Below are 15427 nucleotides of genomic sequence, written 5' to 3'. Positions count from 1 at the left end.
AAGTAACTTGATGACCAAAATTCTCAATGAAACATCACATTACAGAATTTTGTAAAATTTCAGATATGCAAAATCCAATACCAAACAAGGATGTGATAGCTACAGACTACAGTATATAAATCGTGTTATTTTATGTGATCTATCCCAGACATCCAATTTTATGGTTTTATAACAAAAATTTAATTACAACAGGCAAGACAAAAGTCAGTTGAAATCAGAAGTTAAACATGACAATTAAAACCACATATTTAGTCAGACCAAGACTTAGCAACATCTTGCTGTGTATCTAGCTACCCAAGTAAGTCAGTAATACTTAGGAAATTACCAAGATTACAAAATCCCTGTGTGGCGAACAAGAATGTCGTGTGTTACACAATTTCAAATCTTCTTCTAAGAAAAATGTTATTGCTTTTATAAAAGGGAATAATTCCTCATTTGAAGTGTAAACTATTTCATCAACTTGTACAAAGGAAGTGAACTGTTTTGCATCACATGGTAGCTCCATAGGGCTACATAACTAAAATTTATGTTTTTACTTAGATTTGCATGTAGGGCACAAAAGATGTCATTCTAACCGAAAAAAAAATCTGGAATATGCTCTGACTTTTATAAATCGTTCTTAATTCCCTGCTATAGCCTTTTCAATAACAACTCCAAATGGTAAATTTTCTGAAATTTCTAGCAAAGATAAAACATACTGGGCTCTTTAGAAATATATTTCTGTTTTGTATTAGAAAGTTGGAGACTGGCAAATAATTTGACACTTCAGACACTTAATGAAATCAAAATTTTTACTCTTGATACCATATTTTTACACCACAAGCTGTTGTGCCTGCAAAAGCAGTACAACCAGACCGGTTAGAAAGTGCTGGATAGAAAATGACATGTGAGTCTGCTGTTCATTTCCAGGACTGCTCTACAGAAGTATTCCTGTATTCTCAATTGTACATTAAACTCTCTACTCTCCTCCAGCGAAAAACTCTTTCACTTAGATTTACAGTATCATTGGCAAGTCCAGAAAATTACAGCACTGGAGACAGCTACAGAAAATATGTATCTTTAAGACATGGCATTTGTTCTTTAAGAAAAACTGTTTTTCACATTGCATTACAATGGACTAGGAAGATGTCCACCTTTGGAAGTTCCAAGCTTATCAGAAATTATTCTGTTCAATGGCTGTAACTTAAAACATTCTTCCCCAATTGCTTGCAAACATCTGATAGTCTCTGTTTGCTTACTCTACATTTTACTTGTTCATAAGAGACTCTTCCTTTAAAATCCCTTTATAACCATTTCTAAACACAACAAAGGTTACATTTTGGCTTAAAATGACATTACTGCTCTTTTGTTTATTCAAATTTTCAAGATAGGGATAATCTGCCTGGGGGTATTCTCTGACAATGACAAAATTCTTCCTGCTTGCATATAAAAATTGATAGGAATTGCATAATATTTGAAGATTTATGTGTATTTCTCATCACTATTCTACTCTGTACTCAAGCTCTTGGAAGAACGGACAGTAGGGATATATTGTAAAGTGAAAATCATGCAGCTAGTAATACTAAATATATCAGAAGTTCTTGGGGCAGAAAATTAGGATGAAGCCATGTTTAGTGCTATCTTGCTTTTTTTTACCAGAAAGGCATACAAAGAACTTCTTGCCTTCTGAACATAAGTGAATAACATCTGGTCCTGATGACAGAAAAATCATTATTATCAATTTTATTGATTTGTCCCAAAATATCTTCTACTGTTTTTTTTTTTTTTTTTTTAACTTGGGACATTTCTTCAGAGCCAGCCTCCAGAATGAAAGGGCACATAGAGAAATTTCCCAGACCTCTTCACTGCGGAACATTGATGTTAATTCCGTTAGTATTTTCTTTTTGGTATCTCTGTTCAGGCACACAAAATATAAATCTTCAATAGATATCCAGTACTCAAATGTACAGTATTAATACTCAAAAGCAAATACAAGTCAATAAAAAAAGCCTGTAACCCACAAAGGAACTGAATGAATACTGTTGACTGGATGAACACACCTCCCAATACTCTTGTAAAGTACCACGGTAGATACTTGCAGCATCAATCACCAAAAATATTGTTTGCAGTACTTAATAATTTTTAACACCAATTGTAAATGATTGTTAGAAGTCATCCAACTCTGCACATCTGCTGAGGAAGATACTCAAGTCCACCTTCTCTAGCCATTTTGCTAAAATGCATGGAGAAAAAAGAAAGTAGAATCACTATCAAGACAGTGATTCAGGTTATGTCTAGGTACGTACAAAGTCATTCAGGAAGTATACACAAAGCAGAGCTTCTGTCTCCATGGTCTAAATTCTAACCTACCAGAGCTGACTTGTGATTCCTGAGTGTCCCAGGAATTCTTAGATGTTACAAAAAGCTACAAGACATGAGGGATTGGTCCTCACTACCTCTGACCAAGGAGCAGGTCAGACATGGTACTTGAACATATAGGACATCTTTTATGAACACAGTAATAATATTCTGAAACAAATTCAGGATTTGTGTTGGGAGGTGTTTCATGCGGGAGGAGTGCTGAGAAAGAGCAAACTCAAAGCCCAGTTTATGCTCATCACTTAAATCAGCAGCAAAGATGAAACTAAAATTAGCAGTACAGTACAGAGTAAGAAGAGACCAGGGTACAGGGCCTGTGTATGTTTGCTGTTGCTTTCAATTGTGTCTAAAAAATCCTTTAAAAAAAGCAAAGAAACAGTGAAAGCTTAATTAATAATTTGCACTATAACCAGAAGTAGTGATGAGACCTAGTTCTGTACAGATTTGTATGTTTGGTCAAGTACCCATATCAACGCAGTAATCTTGTTACTTTTGCTCTATCCATGTGCTCTATAAAAATTTCCTGAGCCAAATATAACACCCATCAGTATTAGCTAGCTTCAGCTGCGTATTCTGACCCAGTAGATGTTATTCACATGCCAACAGAATGTACACCAGGAGTACATTTTTTCTCTAATGAGGGCATTATCTCACAACAAACTTCCACTAAACTTGAAAAAACTTCATAACCTTGAAAACCTCTATGCCTTTATTTTATCATACTCAAATTTGACTGCAAAGTCAAAAAAGACAGACAGGGGCGAGTGGGATGGGCAGTTACTTTGAGGTGAACAAGAGTAAGCTGAATTCTGTGTTTAATTAAAAAAAAAAAGAAAACCAGAATGAAATATCAACAGACAGCAACAATTTGTAGAGTAATATTTTACATAGCTTTTACAAACAGATCCTATTTTAAAACAAAAAAAAATTCCTGCAAAAATAAATAGTACTTATTTAGCATATGACTTATTTGGAAATAACATCTAAGAATTCCCTGTAAGTCATGACATTCAATCTTTTATTATATCATGTCAGCAGTACCACTCTTAACCTGGGTGATTAAACAGAATTCTGGCTACTTTAAAGTGGTTTTTATGTCTCTGGGTGTTGTGGACATTAAGAGAAGAAGTTTATTTGAGTATCTGACAAAATGGATACAACCCATGCTCTTTGTATTACCATTCAAATTGTTGTTCTCAATTAGGTTTTTTTGCTCTTTATTGTTACTGTACAACTTGGATGCTCTCAATTACTTTTAATTCCTCCTTTATTATCAGTGTACAGTATCATAATAAAAGAAAGAACCACAAAGTTTTACTTTAACACACACTGAAGCTGAACTTTGCAGACAGGATCTGGTAGCTAGTCACCTTGAGTTGCAGCAAAAATTAAGATTTCTGTGTACAAAATTTCATTTCTTTCATAAATTCTTCATGTCATTAAATGAAAATAAGAATTGTTTTGTGGCCTTCAATTTTCCTTCACTGGATATAACACCAGAAATCTCAAAACACTTGTATGCATAAATTTTTAAAAATTTTATTGTCATTTGTGATGCTTTTTCTGGTTATTTGTTGCACTTAGAAGTGTGACACAGAGACCAGAATTGCAGAGCTGACTCAGGGGAAGGAATGGGAAAATAATCTTCATTGGGGTCACTGAAAACACATCAAAAGACTTGAAATTCCTTATAAATGTGAAGAAAATTAAAGCAATTTCTCTGATGGAGGCAAGTCACGAAAGAATCTCTGCTGTCATAATCTTGTATGTATGCTTACCAGACAAAGAATAAATTTAGATACTTTTTTAAAAGGCAATTGCACATTTTTCTGTCAAAAAATACTTAAAAAAAAAAAGATTTATTTTTATTTTCTATGTGTGTGATAGAAGAGATTTCCTATCATACCACAATGATTACCAGCAGCAAGGCCAAAGTGTATCTTGTAGAAATAGTGTTCCTAAAGCAAGTCCTGCTTTGAGAGAGCTTTTAGTAAAAGCCCTTTAACATTATCCTCAATGTTGTTTGCAGGAAAAAGATTTCATGTCATCAGAGCTGGGAAGAAGTGAGAGCAAAAAGAAATAGCTCTATGTAAGTGCATAAAGACATACACATCGGTATAACTTTTCCCTCTTTTTCCTTGCCTTGCTACTGCTTTTATGAAAGTGCTGCTTCCAGGTAGAATGCTGTTACCTCTTGAGAGGTATACTTCCAGTTCATATAGTAGACTTCAGCACAATTACAAAATAACTCCCTTTTGTGGTGCTTTCCTGTGTTGGTTGTGGACTTTGAAAAGCAGCTTATTTAGCCTTGATAAATGATTTCACATAGTGAATGGAGTTATACTGCTATTCTGTGAAGCTTTTTTTTTTTGGTTTTGTTTCGTTTGGTTTTTTTTGGGAATAGTGAAATAAAAATACATGAAACAAGGAACAGAACTAGATATAGAGCCTGGAGGTGAAAACTAACCCTTGAGTGTTCCCTCCCTAATTCAAGCAACTCATCACATATATACTTTAAAAAATATGATAGAATCATTTGACCTTGCATCTGGAAAGTAACAACTGTACCTTTTTTGACAAGTCACATGTAGCTAAACTAAAGATTCAAAATTCAGTTTTCAGTAACAGGGGAAGCAAAATGCTTTTCTATGTATACTGTGACTCATTTCATACTTTAAACCTCTGCCCTTTTCTGAGGAATTGTAAATGTCAATGACTTCAAAATGATGTGCTCCTGTTGCTTTGCAGTCCTGGTCATAACAACTTTATTACTCACATTTTTACAGACACAGGGGAAAACCCAATTAATTTAAATGCATATTAGACACATAAGGAAATCATCAAAAGACTTGTACTGCAGAAGCCTTTTTTGGTGATGTTGACTCCAACTGTTTAGGCAGCAACCATCTCTAAGTTTCTTTCTAAGCAACGGTGACAAAGCAATAATGCAGTGCAAGAAACAGAGAGTATGAAGAACATGGAAAAATGTATAAATACTGGTTTTGATCAGTATACCACTTCTTGGATTAAAACCTATAAGAAAGACATAGCTGATCTTTCAGTTAGATGTGAAAACAAATGAAGCATCAACAAAATCCAAACTACACGTTAAGTATGTGTGCATTCCAAGATAAACTAAAAGGAAAATATCTTATTTGACATAACATATATACTCCTTGTATTTCAAAGAAGAATTTTTCATACAAAGTATTTAATCCAAAATGGAAAACAGCAGATATTACTAAAATCCTTAACTTTAGTTGAAAGTTGATTTACTGATGTAAATCAAATAATGTAATCTGAAATGTAGGAATAATTTTTTGGCATACCCTTTTATTTTAAAGATTTTAAAGATACCCTTAAATTTTAAAGATTCTTTTTTGAGTAATTGGAAAACAAACCCTTTTTGGATCAAATAACAAACATATTACCTTCTCCAGAAAGTATATCCACAGTTTCTAAAGTTACTCTTTAGGCATACATAGGAGAAGATCCACAGAGCACAAGTATAACTTGTCTTTTTAAACTTCAATTAAATGTTGTTTATTCCTCATATTTAGACAGTAGTGCCTGACCCATCAATCAGTTTTTGGAGCCTGATATATTATCAGAGAACCAAGAGCTGCAAATTAGGCTTTCCTAAACTCAAATTCTGGAAAAGTATGCAAATTTCTAATGGCAAAATAAAGATAAATGATGCCATATCTTAGTGTCTGCGGGTTCACCTAGTCCAGGTTTGCAGGTGATTTGGACTGTTCTCTACCACCTGGGCAACTAAACTTTGCCTAGGATAGATTTTGATTCCCTACCTGGCAGTAGAAGAACAATGTCACACACATTTCTGGAAGGTAATCACTTTTCAGAAAAGCTTTACATAAAAGTTCAGCATAAAGACAACGGAGAGATTTTTGTCAGCCTCTGGTGTACAAAAGCAGGGTGTCCTCAAAGCTTTAGAATCTATTATTTCAATTTAAAGAAAATGCTTGTTAAATTCAGCTGAAATTTAAAATCATCTACCACAAGGTTCGGAACTCTTTTGGTAGAGGAAAATTGTCTTATAAATGTTTTTATTTCTTTTTAGCTGTGAATTAACATTAAATCAGACATGCAAAAAAAATCCACATTTTCATTTACTTACAGTAAAACAAATACTGTGACTAGACATTTGGGGATAAGAGAAAAAGGTTAAGTAGTGAGTACACTCAGGAAACAAACATGAGATGTAAAAGTGGAAATTGTAATATATGAGGAGAAAGAGGAAGTACCTAGGGATGCTGAAGAAAGTAAAAAAAAAAAAAAAAAGGAGAACAAAAAAGGTACCAGAAGATGGAATCTTTTGATAATGCAAAGGAATATAGATGAATTTTGCCTTCTGCTGCCTTTGTTTTTCTCATTTTGCATTCAAACCGTTTATATGCTTTACTTACTAAACAATCCTAAATCAAATCTCATTTCTACATAATTTTTTGAATGCTAGCTTTGAATTTTTTCTTGAGTTAAAGCCATTTGTTACTAGGTACCTTAGGATTTCTGATACAGGAAGACAGTCATAGTAATGTTCTTAATTTAAATAGTATTTTAGATGTTTTCAATATGACTAAAGGGATACAGCTTTTTCTTCCAAAAATGTGATTACAATCAGTTAAAACAAATCACCAGGTGTGAATCACAATACTACCAGTTCAATAGATGTTTAACTAAAAGCAAAATTAATAGAATAAGAATATATATTTACAAAGCAAGTCTGTGAAAGTCTGCACAGACTGTGAAAGTTGTTACTAACAGAATTTCAACAAAATATTCAATTCAGAAAGAACAGAGGGTACTCAGATAAATACAGTGGTTTTATCAAATATAGCTTAGAAATGCTTTTTTCTCTGTTATGACAATACATTAATAGTCTTATACAACTTTGTGAATATAAGAACTGCATTTCTGTTTTTGGAAGCATTATCTACATACGTGCATTGAACATAATTATTAAATGACTCATCAAATCATTCAAAATTAAATAAAATATTTTGTATTGCAGTTCCGTGTTTAAGCAAGATAACAGTTTTCAGCAGATGTCATCAGTATTTTCATTAAATGAGAAATACCTACCATAACAGAATGAAACTAGAAGTAGAATATTACAGGGAAGAAAAGAGTTGGGGCTAAAAGAAAACTCTTTTCTTATACTACACAGTAGGGCAAAAAATTAGGCAAGTTTTTTGGTGTACAGGCCCTTCATCTGGTCTGTTTGAGCATCTGAAACCAGAAAAATAGCCTGAAAAGCAGCATGGGTAGCACAGGACTGGCTACCAGCTTTTACCTTGGTCTTGCTGCCCATTCTACAAAAAGTTTGGCTCCACCTCCACAAAATTCTATGCCACACCCATCCATACTACATAATTTGACCACTTCAGCCCTCAAATACGACTGTCTTTTATATGCCAGAAGTCTTGGGGTGTACTACAAAGGCACAATGTGTATCAGGACACTGTTACACGAGTGTGGAGGGAACCAAACCTGACAGTTCCTTCTCTGCCCCAACCATGCTGGCTTTTGGGATTGTTCACCATGCTCACTTTCTTGTTTGGCACCCAGGCCAAACTCAAATCAACCTCTTCTTCTGTCACATACTGAAATCTGTCTTATTATTTTATTATCCCTACTGTGAAAACTTTCACTCAGGCAATCAATAATAGCAACCTTTTCTGCCAGTTACACAAATATCCTCTCGTGACTTTTCAGCTCATAGGAAATGCTGATATTAAAGTAATACCACTGTTGGTTTTTTAGCTCTAAGTTCTGAATCCATCTATTTCCTTCCTTGTATTTTCAAGTAAAATTAAAGTCAAATATTACAGTTAATTCTCTTTGATTTACAGGAATTTTATGTGGCTTGAGAATACTGCTAGCTACCAATCTCACATGTTTATTAAACTCTATCTAATGCCTTCCTCCTCCGTGAACTATGAAACACTGCAGATTGGACCAGCTAGTAAGACAACCAGGTGACTAAAGCAGAACTAGTAGGTAATTAATAATAACAATAAAGGGAATAGTCAGGAAAATCTGAACAAATTCTGAGAATCCTAGGAAAAATTAGGCTTCAATGAAGACCATCTATTTCAGGTTCAAAGCTGGACTGGAACAGGCCTTTGGAAGGAGCTTGATATCTCCAGCGTTGCTAATGTGGCCTAGTCTCTGGTTACGGTTCATTACCATAGCTGTGCTCTGCTGACTCAGCTTCATTCCAGAGCATTTAATTTTTAAGAAACTCTTCCATTTTATTCTGCTTTCAGCAGTCTGGACTCACCAGAACATGTTTTTTTATTTATTATTACTGCCTCTCACTTAAAATCCTTTTCCTTAAAACCGAGGAAATTGGGTGCAGTGGAACTTTGCAGACATGTCTGCTTCCATCAGGAACCTGTATGCTTCTCACAGAAAGGTCTAACAGCTTGGAAATTCAAAGTAGGACCTATGTGAAACATTAACATGAAACAGAGGCTGTTATACTCTACAGAGTCAGCCTTTTCTGAAAGCTGCTAGTATCCACAACTAATAAGGCAATGATGCAAAAAGTCTGCATAAAATTTACTATCTGGCACTTGCAAGACTGGGAAAAGGTAAGGTGAAGCAAAGGTACTAGACTTCTGTTCCTCAGAGCACTGACAGCACAGCAAATAAACAAGGAGGAACTTAACAGTCATTACTACATGATTCCATCTCTACATCCCTTTATTGAAAATACATATAGACGTGATTCTTACAAGCAACCTTCAGGATATACGTATCCACAAACACAAATAAACATCTATCTTATTGAAAACCGCGTGTTTTATGGCTGCCACCAGCATTATCCAACACTCCAGTACATACCACACTCCATTTTAAAAAATATTTATGTATTTTAGTTTATATTTCTCTTCACAGTCTTATACAGACTTCATCCACCATAGAAATATAACCAACCATGGCATGAAATGCAGCAGCTGTTTAACAGCTTTTGGCAGATATACAGAAAGGTTTAATGAGAAGACTGGCCCAGGTAGCCAAAGCTAAGATGAATTAAATAGTGAGAATACTATTACCCGAGCTGAAAATTTGACCAGGATATTGAATTAACCTGTTATCCAAACTGGCATGATGCTTTTAGCCTTGTTTAATAAATAAAAAAGCAACCAAACTGTATGTCAATGTCTAAATCATCTGTCTCCCATTCATTTTGCCTACCTCCTTCAACAGCTTTTGAGTTTCTTAGCCAATTTCAAGCAAATTCAGCAGACAAGCAGAGGCTTCCAACACTACATTCCTACAAACTTTCTGAAAATAACAGAGAAAATAAGAACCATTTATGTCTTTACTACGGGACCCCAATGGGCATGAAGACCTTATTAAATATCAGAAGACTGATGTGAGAGAAAGACCTTGTAAATGTCTCTGTTACAAAAATCCTTCAGTCACTGCTTGTTGAACATGTAAGACAATCAACTCTGAGAAATGAGTCCACAGGAAATCCAGCTTACTTAATTCCAAGTCATGAAAATAATTAAAAACAGCAAGAGGTTAGGACCTGGGATTTGTATCTCATGTACAAGGCATTACTTTCCACAGGAAGGAAAAAAATCTCACAAGGCTATTCAAGCAAGAGGATCTCTGTACACCCAGCTTTATGTGCCTGTTGACAAAGGCTTGGGTTTGTAAGAAATGGCTATAGTGTATCATTCCTTCAGCTGTTCCTTCACAACTCCTTCGCTTAAAACATTCTGCATTCGCCTTCTCAATACTAAATATAATCACACTTATCTATTACATATATTATATGTACAATTACAAACCTATTACAGTAAGCATGAATATTGTCTCTTCATATTGTTACTGAAGCCTTATGTTTATGAATAAAACTCAAAATATAACATGCTTTAAACCACTGAGCTTTCAACCAGGAAAGAGCTGCATGCTGTCAGCAAAAGTATAGAGGTTTAGAAAAGAGATTTTAAGTGGTTCCCTCTAATGGTAGGCTTAATTTAGACCCTTTTATATTTAATTTAACTCCACGCAGTTGTTCTTATCCTTTGGTGGTATTCTAGGACCATTTTTTCTTCATTACATAATGGAAAGGAGGGGTGTATCTAACAGCACATTTGTTTAGAAGATAAATAGCAGTCCATCTCAGCCAAAGTGGCATCATTTGTGACTCTGTATCACAGACAAAACTTCCAAAATCTTAATTTACAGCTAACTTTCAGAACATTATGGCACAAAGTTCCTGCAGTTCACACAAATGGATTACTCATTTGGAAGTGGCTGTGCAGGGCAAAATTCATCTCTCCAAACACAGATAACATCAGCCATACTTACCTAGGCCCCCTCCACAGAAAATGGAGATAGACAGACACTTCTAGGACATGATTCACCTCCTCCTCAAGCAGGAGGAGATTTAAGACAGATATAGTAAAAACACCCGTATCTCTGTAAAAGGAGCCCAGTTGACTGGTGTCGATGCACTAAAATCACATTCCTACACTTTGGCAATATCCTGTTTTAGGCACTTATGTGCTCATTCAGATTCGTGATTAAGTATGCAGTGCAAGCCCCCGCTGGTGGCGAGACACCAAGTATCATCCAATAAGTCATTTGATAATGAGTCAGTAATCCACTGATACCTAGTTTGTAATTTTCTTTCAGGAAGTGAAATTATCCAAGAGAAAACGTATTTGAATTCAAGGGGGTTACAAACTTTCAAAAGGACTTCTGTACACACATAATTATATGCCCCGTATTAATTCAAGTATGCTTCACAGAAGTTAGAAACAATTTTGGTGACAATTCCTCAGGTGGGAGGTTTTTATCACACAATCAAGCCAAAGAGAAGTGTTCAGCAGAACTGTGGATCCATTCTTGACTAAATTTAACTTTTGTTAAAAGTTGGTATGTGATAAATAAACTGAGAGAAATCTATAGCTACAAGCATCAGAGGTTTACTACTCCAAATCAGATATTTATGCAAGTACAGTAAGATGATACTGTAAAAGACTTAAAAATTACCGAGTTAGCTTTTTAATACTACAGAAGTGCAGGTTTAAACTATGTAACTTAATACTACATTTAATTGTAAAAACAAGTATAAATAAACTATCTGAATCTAAAATTAAACTTGCAATTAAAAATGAACACATAATTTAGGCCCTAAACCAAATCACACAAGCATCAAAACGATCCTTAAATAAGGACAAAATCAGTCTGAAATGTTGAACAGAAACTTAGACTTAGGGGAGAAGCTCAATACAACCATGTATTAAGTAAAGAACAAACAAAAAGAACTCAATTGTTAAGACGCTAACATTTTAATAAAGATATAAAAATAAATTTTAAAAATTGTTACTCACCTTGGAGATTTGAAACAATGTGGACTTCTGAATAAACTACAACCAGTCTCTTTCCAAGAGAGAATTGTCTAACTTTTCCACTACTTTCAGATCTGGAGTGGAAGATATTTTAGGCCTGGCCAAATATCACTGGAAGAAAATTCGTTCACATGTTTGGCTGCGCTTTGCATTCCATCCTGTTGCTCTGGCACACAGACACAGCTAATTATAATCTGTGACATAAGCGGTTAATTCTACTGCTAAAATGGTTGTGTACTGACTCCAGAAATGAACTGCCCCACTGTAAGACACAACCAGTCCATAACGTGCACTAAAACGCCCAACATGTCACATAATGCAAAGTCCTTTATTAAAATCTGAGAATGTGAGCACTCCATAGAACCTGCACGTAAAAACTATTATCAGAGTTAGCTGCTAGGAGCATGCAATGCAAAATTAGAAACCAAAAGCCTTCTGCTTTCTTTTCTGAATCCATATGTAACATCCCGACTGAATTTTAAGAGTCCATTTTCTGAAAACTTTTCATTTTAATGCTAACATTATTCTAGCTATAATCTATACTGGGTTGCATATAAAAAGTCTCTTTAAACAAGGAAATACAGATATTGTAATATACCTATAATAGCACATAAAAATTTTATACAAGAACTATACTAACAATTACCAATCTTTCCAAAAAGCTAAGCCTATCCTTGTATCTAAAACACAGATGCATATATATGCATAGATGCATGTAAATACTAAGAGCTATATAAAAAAAAAAAAATTGCATGTATTACATACTTTCAGATGACATTGTAGAAGTTATAAGACATCTTTTTTTTTTTTTTTTTTTTTTCCCCCAGTACCATTAAAGCTTTGAGTTCTCAAATGCAGAAAAAGAATTCCAGCCTGGAACTGCTTACATTAGACTGCCTGCACAAACATCGACCAGCAGACTTCCTGTTCAACCTGAGATATGTGAGAATCTGTGCTAGTAGCTTTCCACAATTTAAAAAGCATTACAGCATACATTTGCAAGATTTCCAGAACAAAAGTTTGTGCTATGTGAAGCACTGCAATCATCATCCTTGTTTGGACAATTTCATTTCTCAAAGCACGTTTCCTTGTTTTCAGCCATGTGCTCACACTGTCATCACGCTTTAGAAGACGAAGCGCCTATCAGACATTTAACAGCTGCAGATCATAAATTTAGGACTGACACAAATCCAGCTGATCACAGGCTTACAAGACGCTTTTTTCCCTTCATGAATTCTGTGGCCATTAATCCTTCAATCATCAGATTCTGTTTACTTATACAAACGGAGTTCTTTTCTATGTAAAGAAATTAATTCACTGGTATCTGCCAAAAATGACAAATATGTCCAATAACAAAATATTTATCAATACCTTTAAAACAGATCTTATATTTAATCTCAGGGTTGTATGAAAGATAAAGTGTGAGGAAAGCATTTGTATGTTGTGTTAACACCAAAGCTTTTCCTCAACTGAAATTCCTTTTAAGTATTAGAGGAAGAAATCTATAAATGATGGACAGTTTTGAAAGGTTCATTATTTAGTCATTATTTAGGTAATTGGGTATTCGTGCCTAGGGAGTTTCTGGAAAATCTTTTCCCCATTCTTGGAGAAAATCAGAGGATCAGATAAAACCGGGTACATGACCTTCAAAACTTCAATGTTTTTAACTGTATTTTAACAGGTTTTCTTTTGACATATTTGTAGTTATTTGATTTCTCAACAGATAGAAAAGACTGACTAACATAGTGCCTAGCTACTGAAAGATTAGATCCTATCACCCAGTATCTCTCCTTATGACAGAACTTCACACTATTTTCCATATACGATTTCTCTTCACTGCTCTACATGCATGATATGCTTTGTCTTGCTCTTCTACATAACTGACTTCTGCAAAGTAAAAACTTGAAAAAACGAAAAGAACAAATAAATACCTCAGTTAGTAACTTCTGAAGTTCTCATGAAGTAGGACTGAAGCAAGAGCAACTGTCAGTGAGTTCTGTACCATCTGAAGGCAGCTGTCCTCCTATTTAAATGCAAAGAAGGGAAAGAGAAAGCAAAATTTTCCTTGAGCATGGAGAAAAAATAAGATATATTCACAAATAGCCTTCCCTACTTTAACTGACAACATTGTACAATTGACAGGCCAAAATTCACGGAGCTTAAGACTGCAGAACACAATGGAAACACTGGACACCCAACAGCTGTTTGGACTGCAAATGCTCATGACAGCAGAGTTTACAGTACATGAGAAATAAACATCAGTCAAAAATCTACATGCAAAATAATAAAAATACTTCTGTTGCAACTATAAGATTAGAATCCATTAGTATAATTAACAATAACTTCAATTATGGGCTTACACTGCATTTGTACAAAATCTTAATCTTTCTTTCCCTCAAGTAATTTTCTTCACAGTCCAAGAATGCTGATATCCATTCCTCACCCCAAAACGGCCAACCTCCTTTTCAACTGGATTTTGGAAGTCAATGGCTGAAGACTTAGTCCTGAAAAGGTAACTGAGCAAGCATATTGATCTTTCGCATTTTCAGAGTCCACCCATACCAGCACCTGACTAACTAGAAGCACTTGCAAACTTACATCAGGAAAAAACAATGGTAAAAAATACAGAAATTATGGTTTTAATATTCTGCTATTTTAACCAATTCTACTTTTTTTAACAGAAGTTTGCTGTATCCCTATAAGATTTCAAAAATGTGTATTCCTCAAAGTACAAAACAACACAGTTTTGGAGAAGACACTATCAGGTATCAGTTTAAGGAATTCATCTAAATAGAAAGGACATAGAAGACTTTTGTCATGTCAGTTATTTTTCAAGTCTGTGAGATGCTTAAACACTGTGATAAGCAGCAGAAAGCAAAGGCTATTTAAGTGGTGATAAGGATTTGGTAAGTGAAGGGTATTTAGGAAGCAAGAATATTCTAGCCTGTATAGGAAGTGGAATTTATCTGAAATACTGTGATTATGTGGAAAACAGTAAAAATAACTAAAAGTAGGTTGTACAGATGTGTAACTCCAGATGATATCAGAGATCTTTTTAAACCTAAAAGATTCTATGAAACAGGAATTTTGACATATGAAATATTAAAAGATACCTTGGTAAAGGTTCAGAAAGGTGGAGTAGTGTAGCAAAAGCAAATTTAAGTATAAAATGGCAGAAACTTCGGGGAATAAAGTATGAATGCAAAATCAGAAAGTAACCAAATTCTCAAAACAACTACAGTGCAGGATACTTTTAATAATGGTTAGAAAATATAAAAAGTAATTATTTACTAGACATCTCTGGACTCCCAATAACAGAGGGGAAATGTCCAAGTATCCTCTGTTCTTGTTCTTCGGCATTTTAGTTACCCATGAGCTTGAATAAAGATGCCACAGAAAAATCAGCTTTTCAAAACCGATTTTTCCAGTTCTCTTGACTTCCCACCGTGTTAGAGGTTCCAATGTGATATTAAGCAAGAACTGGTGAAAAGAATTTTTCTAGTATTTCCCTCCAGAGCATTTTGAATTGGCTATGTTTGATGTGCTTTTTAAATTTGTAAGAGATAGGACAGCTGGTCATTTATTGATAGATTGAGACCTTACCTCTTCCTAAGAATAGGGCTATGGTGAATATTAAAATGGGATGTAATCTTCTAAACCTGAGCAAAACA

The 15427-nt window shown here is 34.6% G+C and overlaps 1 protein-coding gene across 6 annotated transcripts in view; it reads right to left on the bottom strand.

Annotated features, from left to right (window-relative positions):
• The window catches only part of SGCG (sarcoglycan gamma), a 110239-nt gene that overhangs the window by 64550 nt on the left and 30262 nt on the right, over positions 1–15427 (bottom strand). For 3 of the 6 annotated variants that reach the window (XM_039565319.1, XM_039565287.1, XM_039565327.1), the window contains one exon: positions 13688–13779. The gene's annotated coding sequence lies outside the window, so the exon portion shown is untranslated. Of the gene's footprint in view, positions 1–11738; positions 11923–13687; positions 13780–15427 lie in introns of all 6 variants that reach the window. The other 3 variants (XM_039565297.1, XM_039565312.1, XM_039565305.1) reach the window with 2 other exon arrangements.

Source organism: Corvus cornix, chromosome 1 (genome assembly GCF_000738735.6).
Source record: "Corvus cornix cornix isolate S_Up_H32 chromosome 1, ASM73873v5, whole genome shotgun sequence".
NCBI classification, from domain to species: domain Eukaryota; kingdom Metazoa; phylum Chordata; class Aves; order Passeriformes; family Corvidae; genus Corvus; species Corvus cornix.
This window is presented reverse-complemented; position numbering and strand designations above follow the sequence as displayed.